The sequence below is a fragment of the Nicotiana tabacum genome, chromosome 18, assembly GCF_000715075.1.
Source record: "Nicotiana tabacum cultivar K326 chromosome 18, ASM71507v2, whole genome shotgun sequence".
NCBI classification, from domain to species: Eukaryota; Viridiplantae; Streptophyta; class Magnoliopsida; order Solanales; family Solanaceae; genus Nicotiana; species Nicotiana tabacum.
The window spans coordinates 78,098,102-78,108,082 of record NC_134097.1 but is presented as its reverse complement, the minus strand read 5'-3'; positions in this window follow the sequence as shown (position 1 = coordinate 78,108,082).

Sequence of the window (9,981 nt, the reverse complement as noted above, 5' to 3'; positions counted from 1 at the left end):
TGTGACATCAAATCTCGCATGACAAGGAAATCAAATGAAGTGGAATTTTCCTAACAGTTACATAGCCTCCCGTAGATAAGTACAGATGTCTCCGTACCGATCCGCAAGACTCTAATAAATTTGCTTGTGATTCATGACTCCTATGAACCTAGAGCTCTGATACCAACTTGTCACGACCCCGGTTCGCCCTCTGTGAACCATTATGATGGCACCTAGTCTCTACGACTAGGTAAGCCTATCAATGCGGAAAATAAACCAATTTGCGGAAAAAATAATAAAAACGAAATGGTGAAATAAAACAATGTTTAAAAGTGCCGCTCGACATACACAATAACAACTCTCGAAATTTGAACACATTTTCCAAAATCCGGAATCTCATGATCACAAGCCTTTGAATGTCTACAAGTATCTAACTCCAAAATATCTAACAAAGGAAAGGAAAATATAGAAGGGCTAATACTAAAAAGGGGGAGTAGAAAGGGACACTTCGGTCTGCGGACGCGGTAGATATACCTTGGAGTCTCTACAAGCGCCTCGTCTCAAGCGTGATGAGTCTGAGTGGAGGTACTTGGATCTGACCATGAAAAATATGCACAGAAAGGGCATGAGTACACCACAGCGGTACTAAATAAGTGTCAAGCCTAACCTCAGTCGGGTAGTGACGAGGAAGGTTAGGGCCCTACTGAGATTAAATGAAATATAATGTACGACAGTATAAGATAAAACAGTATAATTGAAAGATAACAATAAGAATCGATACAGGATAATAAGGATAACTATAACTGAAACAGATCAGAACAATCACCAGGAATACCACTCTTCTCAAAGATAATAATCGGGGATCTCTTAATAGCCTCAATATATGCTAGGGATCTCTTGGTATCCCGAGGATCTCTTCGTATCCTCAATATATGCTAGGGATCTCTTGGTATCCTCAATATATGCTAGAGGGATCTCTCGGTATCCCGCACCTCAACTCAAATCATAAATACGTACAGGGGATCTCCCGGGATGCCGTCCCTTAGTCCCAAAGTAAAACACACAGCAACACAAAGAATACTCAATTAAGCTAAATTTCGTACAAAGTAAAAAAGAAATTCTAACCTAACATGCTTCATATAATACAATTACAGCAGTTTAAGCAATAAAGCAATTAAGTAAATTAAACATGCTTTTCTAAACTAATAGCAGATTGAAGTTTCAAGTATAGTAAGCGGGAAAGGAAAACACAATTAAAGCTACTTAAGTGAAAACAGGATTTTCAACAATTAGAACAAGTACACACTCGTCACCTTACGTACAAGGCATTTCAATTACCACAATACCAAATCCTAAGGGGAATGTCCCCCACACAAGGTTAGAAAGCCACTTACCTGGAACCGGCTCAAAAGTCAACCCGAAACCACGTTCTTTCCATGAGTACTCGACTTCAAATGACTAAAATCTATTCAATTCAATTGCATAATGTAAATAACACTTCAAGTAACCGATTCTACAAATAAATTCTAAGCTAATACGTGAAATTAGGTAAAATGACCAAAATGCCCCTCAGGCTCACATCTCGGAATTTATATTTACATTTTCAGAATCCTTAATCTCACGAGTCTATACATAACAAGAACACTAAAATTGGAGTTCAATTGACCCATCAAATACCCATTTTAAGGTCTCTTAATTTCCAGCCCTAACTACCCATTTTTCCCAATTTTTTCACCACTTATTAGACCTTTAATCACATATAAACGAGTTATAAAGTCAAAAATGTTACCTCCAAGTGATTACCCTTTGGTTTCCTCAAAAATCACCCTCAAAAGCTTCAATCCCGTTCAAAAATGGTGGAAAAATGAATAAGGGTCGCGGATGGGCTATTTAAATACTGCCTAGATACTCCTTCTTCGCGAACGTGGAAGGCCCCTCGCATTCGTGAAGCACAAATTCACTTGGGTCCAGATTTTTCATCGTGAACCTGATGCCCAGGTCGCGAAGGCGATGCAATACCTTTTCCTCCTACGCGAATGCGGGAACAACATCGCGAATGCGTAGGTATGAAACCTCCCAGCTTCGCGAACGCGAAGCACAAAATTCCCCCAGCTCCTCTTCGTGAACGCAAGACCCTATTTGCGAACGCAATGAAGGAAACTAGAACTGGGCTGCTGCAGTTTTTTTGCAATTTCAACAAGTTCCAAAATGCCTCGTTGAGCATACGAAACACACCCGAGGCCCCCGGGATCTCAACCAAACATGCCAACCAATCCTAAAATATCATTCAAATTTGTTCCAATCTTCGGAATGCTCAAAACAATATCAAAACACTGATTTAGCATCGGATTCAAGCCTAAGAAATTCAAAACTCTCAAAATACGCTTTCGATCAAAAAGCCTATCAAACCTCGTCCGAATGACCAAAAACTTTGCACATACGTCACATTCAACACTACAGAGCTACTCCAACTTCCAAAATTTCATTCCGACCCTCGTATCAAAATCTCATTATCGAACCAGAAACTTCAAAAATTCAACATTCGTCATTTCAAGCCTAAATTAGCTATGGACCTCCAAAATACCATCTGAAAACGCTCCTAAATCCGAAATCACCCAATGGAGCTAACAGAACCATCGAAATTCCATTTTGAGGCCGTCTTCACACTGCTTCGACTACGGTCAAATTTTCAAAACATAAGCTCTCATTTAGGGACTAAGTGTCCCAAAACTCTAATAGGGCAATGAGGCATAAATTCTTAAAACAAACGGCTGGGTCATTACATTGTGTCATTTGTGACGTGTGTGCAAATTTTCAGGTTGTTTGGACGAGGTTTGATTGACTTTTTGATCGAATTCGGAATTCAAAAGTTTTGAAATTCTTAGGCTTGAATATGAGGGTGATTTGATGTTTTGATGTTGTTTTGAGAGTTCCGAAGGTTGGAATAAGTTTGAATGATGTTATGGGATATGTTGGCATGTTTGGTTGAGGTCCAGAGGGCCTCGGGTAAGTTTCGGGGTGGTTTCGGACCATTCCTAGGCCATTTCTATTTGTTGGTTTGTGGCTTCAGGGGTGTATAATGTGTTAGCATAGATCTGACCGCGTTAGCATAGAGAAAATTTGGAAAAATGGAGTTGTACTATGCGATCGTATATGTCTTCCCACGATCGCATAGAGGAAAATCTCTGCTGCACTGACCCGACTTTGGAAGCTTATATGTCACAAACTTAAGAAATTTGAAGATGATCCAAAAATAAAGTTGTAGCCTTTAATGTCTAGTTTTTGGAAAGTTAAACCAATTGTAATTTGGAGTTTTGTACAAAATGCTATGACCATTATACTAGAGGCTATCAAGAAGAGTTGGAGAAGCCTGTTGGAAAAATTTGTTCTACACGATCGCGTGGGAACGGCCGCGATCGCATAGGGTAAAAGAAGGGCTGGAAAATTTTGTGTTTCGCTATTGCATTAGTTTTTCCGCGATAGCATAGGGTAAATGCCTGGGCAGATTATAAAGTACTCTATTTCGAGGATTTCGGTCATTTTTGCATTTTTGGAGCTATGAAGCTCGGATTGAGGTGATTTTTGAAGGAATTTTCAGAGGATTGATTGGGGTATGTGTTCTTCACTCAAATTTTGTTAAATGTCATGATTATTCATGATTCTTATCATTTAATTTGGGAATTTGGGGTGAAAATTGGAAAAATGGAGGAAGGTTTGAAGAGTTGATTTTGGGGATATAGATGGTCATTTGATGTCGGATTTTGGTGAATTTGATATGGGTAGACTCGTGAGCGAATGGGTTTTCCAATTTTGTGATTTTTTTCGGATTTCGAGACGTTGGCCGAGGGCCGGGTTTGAGCCAATTTCGGAATTTTTGAGTTAATTTGATTATTTTTGCTTGGGCTTTGTTCCTTTAGCGTATATTGATGATAATATACTAATTTTGGTTAGATTTGGAGTATTTGGAGGCCGATTCGAGAGGCAAAGGCATCGCGGGCTAGAGTTTGGATCGATTTGAGGTAAGTAATGATTTTAAATGTTGTCCTGAGGGTATGAAACCCCGGATTTTACATCGTTGTGCTACTTTTAGGTGACGCACATGCTAGGTGACGAGCGTGGGGTCCTGCACCATTGGGGATTGTGACTTGGTTCGTCCCGTATGACTATTAAGTCGCGTATTTGATTGAAAACTGTTTGATATCATTGTGTTTTGGAAATTATTATCATGTTTTGTCCTAAATGCCATATTTGGGCGTCGTGCCAACTGTTTTGGACCCTTGGCGAATTTTTACTACTACTCCTTACTGTTTTGACTTCATATTTGTACTCAGTCATGCTGTATTCTACTATTTTTCATAACTCAGCTATATTTACTCGTTTTTGATATTTTAAATGATATTTTGGGCTGAGCATCATGTTTTACTGTTGCTCGAGTGGCTTGAGGGATTTTGGATTGAGTGAGGCCGAGGGCATGTGTTGTGAGGATATTATGGGATCGGGCTGCATGCTGCAGCAGTGAGGTACTGATTTATGATTATGAGGCCGAGGGCCTGATTTGTTATGCCATGAGGTGGCTTGATATCAGGCCGAGAGCCTGTTTGATTATGCCACAAGATGGCTTGTTATTGCCCTTGGGTCTTAAGGGGCCCCTCCTGGAGTCTGTACACCACCAGTGAGCGCGAGTACCCAATGTGAGTGATATGATATAGCCTGAGGGGCTGTTGTTGTTTCATATTGTAGCCCGAGGGGCTGTTCTTGATCCATGTTTTGCACGAGGGGCGGTTCTTGATTCATGTTATGCCCGAGGGGCTGATTACGAGTAATTATGAGGTAGCCCAAGGGGCTAGTTCTGTTGATATTATGCCCGAGAGGCGGTTTATGGTACATGTTTTGCCCGATGGGCTGTTTACGTTTCTATCATTTTTACTCACTATTTTATCACTCGTTTGAAATTATTAAAGGTTGTTTTAAAGGGTTTTACTGAAACTGAGCTTGATTTACAAAGTAAATGATTTCTGTACTATTTTAGAAAGGTACTGCATTTGCTGTAGCGTTATGGCGTGGCTTACGTGTTTTCTTACTGCTCAGCTTTCATTTACTTTTATTACTTACTGAGTTGGCGTACTCACATTACTCCCTGCACCATATGTGCAGATTCCGGTATTTCTGAACCTGGTAGCGGGTGTTGATTGCTCAGTGGCAGAGTCATTGGAGTTTGCAAGGAAGTTGCCCGACGTTCACAGCCTTACTCTTCTCCCTCTTGTATTCCTTAAATTGTTTTAGTATATTTTCAGACCTTAGTAGATGCTCGTGACTTGTTACACCCCTATGTCGGGCTTGTGTATTTATTCCACACTGTCCATTTAGACTAACATTATGAGATATCTGATTAATTAAAGACTTAAAAATAATTGTTATTGATTAAATGGTTAATTCAGGAGTTGTGTCGGCTGGCGTAGTTTCACGATATAAGCCATCACGACCGGGTCAGTTTTATGGTCGTGACATAATTAATCTTAAATTATTAATACTTGCATAACTCTGACCAACAACTAGACAACCCCTTAATATTTCAGGACTAGACGGTTTCTTTTGTTCAAAAGCACTTTGATCGAAATACAATTTCAAGTAGCCTTTTACCTTTTTACACATATTAAACGCCCAATAAGTGGCAGTGGAGAGAATGCTTACTGCCTTACTGGACAGTGAAAGATGATCGTGACAACAAATACTTTCATTCAAGAGACTGGGATAACACATGATGGTGAAGATAAAAACTACATCTAGAAAAAAGGAATTTTGTTTGAGCTATAAGTGGATGATTTAATTATATATCTACTTCATCCGTTTCAATATATATGATATACTTTGACATGAAATTTTGACATTAATCTTGTAATCCTATTAATTTTAGGACATAATACTAAGAATCCTAAATGAACCAAACGAAAAAAGATAAAACCCCAAATTGAAAGGAACTATTATACATTCAAAGTCATAATACTACGGTAGGTTTATGGCTTCATATTGGACACCCAACGAGGATTTAAAGAGAAAAACTTCAAACTTAAACAAATATAACAAGAGAGTTCTTCTGGTTTGATCTTTTAAGCAACTAAAAGTAAAAAAATAACAAATACAAAAAAGGATATAATATGTCATATATCTATGCATAAAGAGTATAGAATTTATTTAAAAGTTAAAACACAAAAGACAGATGTTGTCCCTTTTATTTTTTATATTTTTTTCTTTTTAAGTAATATCTTAATTTGGTCTATTCTAAATTTTAAGTTGCAACTGGTAAGTCATTGTTATGTTTACTACTTTAGTAAATCAGTGTAATATTTAACAAGAAAAAAAGAGAAAAAAGAACTCTTCAATAAGGAAGCAATTTTTCGTCAAATAATAAAATATAAATTAAATAAACAAGACAAGTACTCATTAAGAAGGAATAAAAAATTTCAATACAAAAGAAAATAGCTTTTCAAGAAGCATTATCTAATTTAAGAAGGAACAAAATTGTTCTATCAAGAAACGCAAAAATATGTAGGCATTCTTTATTTTGTTTAGAGACATAATTATTTAGTTACAAAAACTAAATGGAAGGTTTAGATATAGGTCGTTGAATTATCTGCCCTTTATATTCAGTAAACAAAAATTATTTGTATATCGTAAAAACTGTGAACAGACTCGTGAAAATTAGGTGCAAGATCAAATGAAAGCAACTACCATAGAGTTTTGTGCTTACGAGTTACGAAAATCATACGATTGATAGTATTGCTAAAATTTATGTTGCGGAAAGCAAATTCTTGTGGTGCTAAAATATTGAGTTTTCATCTACAATATTGCACTCTTTTATTTTATCTTGCAGATTTTAAGGTGAGTTTAACTTTTTAATTATAATTTGTAGATATGACATACTTTTATTTTCTATTTTACATATAAACATAGTTACTCTATGAGGTGAGAAGAAATTAAAAGTGTTAAACATGCGATCTAGAGTTTAGAGAGAACGAATCAGTCATGCTCACTAAAATAGAATCTAAGATTTTCTCTTGTGTTTATTTATTTATTATACTTTTATGTAATATCTATTTATAATACCTGTCAATATGACTTGTCTCTTCATGTTTTAGTTTCGATTAAGGTCAAATTCTTTATTTTTTCTGGATTTTATATTATTTGTTTTAATTAAATTAGAATGTTAACCTTTTTATTTATTTTTTCCATCGTACCTTTTAAGTAAAAATAAAATAAAAATTATGTAGCATAATTATCCATAACAAAGAAAGTGAATCAATACGGATATCTTACAAAATAAGAGAAGAGGATAAGAAAGAACAGAAATAACCATCTTTAAGTTGATTGATTATCTTTTGCAGGTAAATATATAATTTATGTTGAAAGAATATAAAAATAGTTGAAATTCTTCCTAATGCGTATGAAAAAGACTACCTTGAAGTGAGAAAAAACTTATGGAAATGGAAGGAATATATTTTTTAAATATCGTAGCTTATTCTTTGTGATCACTATAATAATTAAATTTATTTCTAATAATATTATTACTGTAGACATTTAGAAATAAAAAAGTTAGCCACTAATGCTATCATTCTAATAGAATAGTAAAAGAAAAAGTTGCAAATTTGTTTTAGAAGGAGCATAATTTTTATCATACTCTGTTTTAATTGTAGATAAAAATATTATAAAGTCTTACCCTTTGATAAATAAAACTTCTTATTTCCTATAATTGTTGTAGAACTTTGATTGAATAATTGTGACGACCCGGCCAGTCGTTTCATGAGTTACCGCTCCGTTTCCCCTATTTCTGCTTCTTTATGCTTCGTTATCCGTGTTTTATGTGATCGGGTTGATCAGTTTGAGTTCGGAGAGGATTTGGTAAGAAATGAGACACTTGGTCTCTTTTAAGAAGGTTTAAGTTGGAAAAGTCAATCGGATATTGACTTATGTGTTAGAGAGCTCGGATGTGAGTTCCGATGGTTCGGTTAGCTTCGGGAGGTGATTTATGGCTTAGAAGCGTGATCGTAATTTATTTTGGAGGTTCGAAGTAGAATTAAGCTTGAATTGGCGTAGTTGATATTTTGGCGATTTCCGGTTGATAGGTGAGATTTTGATATAAGGGTCGGAATGAAATTCTGAGAATTGCAGTAACTTCGTTGTGTTATTTGGGATGTGTGTGCAATATTTCAGGTCATTCGGACGTGATTTGGTTGGGTTTTTGATTAAAAGCGTATTTCAGAAGATTTTAGAAACTTAAGCTTGAATCCGATGTGTTTTGAGTGATTTGATGTTGTTTGAGGTGTTTTGATGACTGGAGCAAGTTTGAATAAGTTTTAGGATGTGTTGGTGCCTTTGGTTGAGGTCCCGGGGGCCTCGGTGAGTTTCGGGTGGTCAATCGGACCATTTCTAAGTTTGAAAAATTGCAGAAGTTCAGGTTCAGCTATTGCAGGGTTTTGCCTTTCGCGATCGCGAGGGGAGTCCTGCGATCACATAAAAGGAATTAAGGAAGTGGCCCAGTTGCTATTCGCGTTCGCAGAGATTGGCTTGCGATCGCATTGTTTGGGGAGAGTGTGCACTGCGAACGCGTGCAAGGGGTCACGATCACGTAGTGTTAAATGGACCAAGGGTTTGGGGAGGAATTTGTTCAACGTGAACTTTTGAATTGGTCCGCGATCGCGTAGGGTCAGTGGCTCAGGCATTACGATCGCAGGTTCTTGGACGCGATCGCATAGAGTTATTTTGGGGAGTTTAAAATTTATTCTTCGCGATCGCGTGGGAAGTGCCACGATCGCGATAAAGTAAAAGTAGGCCTGGGCATAATGTTTTAATTCATTTCATCCGCGATTTTAGAGCTCATTTACTCCATAGTTGGTCTTTTTGAGAGCTTTTTGAAGGAAATCGAAGAGGGATTCAAGGAGAAACATTTGGAGGTAAGAATTTCGGACCTAAAACTCGAATTTATTGTGAAATCCACCTAGAAAATCATGAAACTTAAGCTAAAAATTGAAGAATGTAGGGCTTGAGATTTTGGACTTCAAATTGGGATTTGAAGGACCATTTGAGGTCGGATTTGAAAACTTTTGATATGTATGAATTCGGGGGTGATGAGGAATCTAATGATGTGAAAATTTCTGAGTTTCGAGAAGTGGGTCAGGGCTCGGGTTTTGCTAATTTCGGGATCTTTGGTATTTTTCGATTATTTTCGCTTGGGCTTTGTTCTCTTATCATATTGTGACGTATTCGTTCTAATTTTGGATAGATTCGACATGCGTGGAGGACGATTCGAAAGGCAAAGGCGTCGCGAGCTAGAGATTTAGCCGATTCGAGGTGAGTAATAATTGTAAATGATGCTCTGAGGGGTTGAAACCCCGGATTGCACATCGTAGTGCTATATTGAGGTGAGACACACGCTTGATGACGAGCGTGGGGTCGTGCACTATTGGGGATTGTGACTTGGTCCGTCCTGATTGATGATTTTACCGCATATTTGACTGAAATTTATTTGCTATCATCATGTTTTGGGCTGATTTCCATATTTGGGCATCGTGCCAACTATTTGAACCCTTCATGGATTTTATCACTATTTTCCTCACTGTTTTGACTTATTACATGAACTCAGTCATGCTGTGTTCCATTGTTTTAATACTTAGCCATTTTTACTCGGTTTTGAGACTTAAATAATATTTTAAATAATGTTTTGGGCTGAGAACTACTGTTTTACTAATGCCCGAGGGGCTTGTGATGATTTTCAGACTGAGTACGGTCGAGGGCCAAATGTGAGGAATACACTGATACTGATATGAGGCCGAGGGCCTGAGATACATATATACTCCACGAGGTGGCTTGACTGATATGAGGTTGAGGGCCTGAGATACATACATACGCCACGAGGTGGCTTGACTGTTATGAGGCCGAGGGCCTAGATTTGATACCACGAGATGGCTTGATATTGCGCTTGGGCCGTAAGGGGCCTTCCCGGAGTCT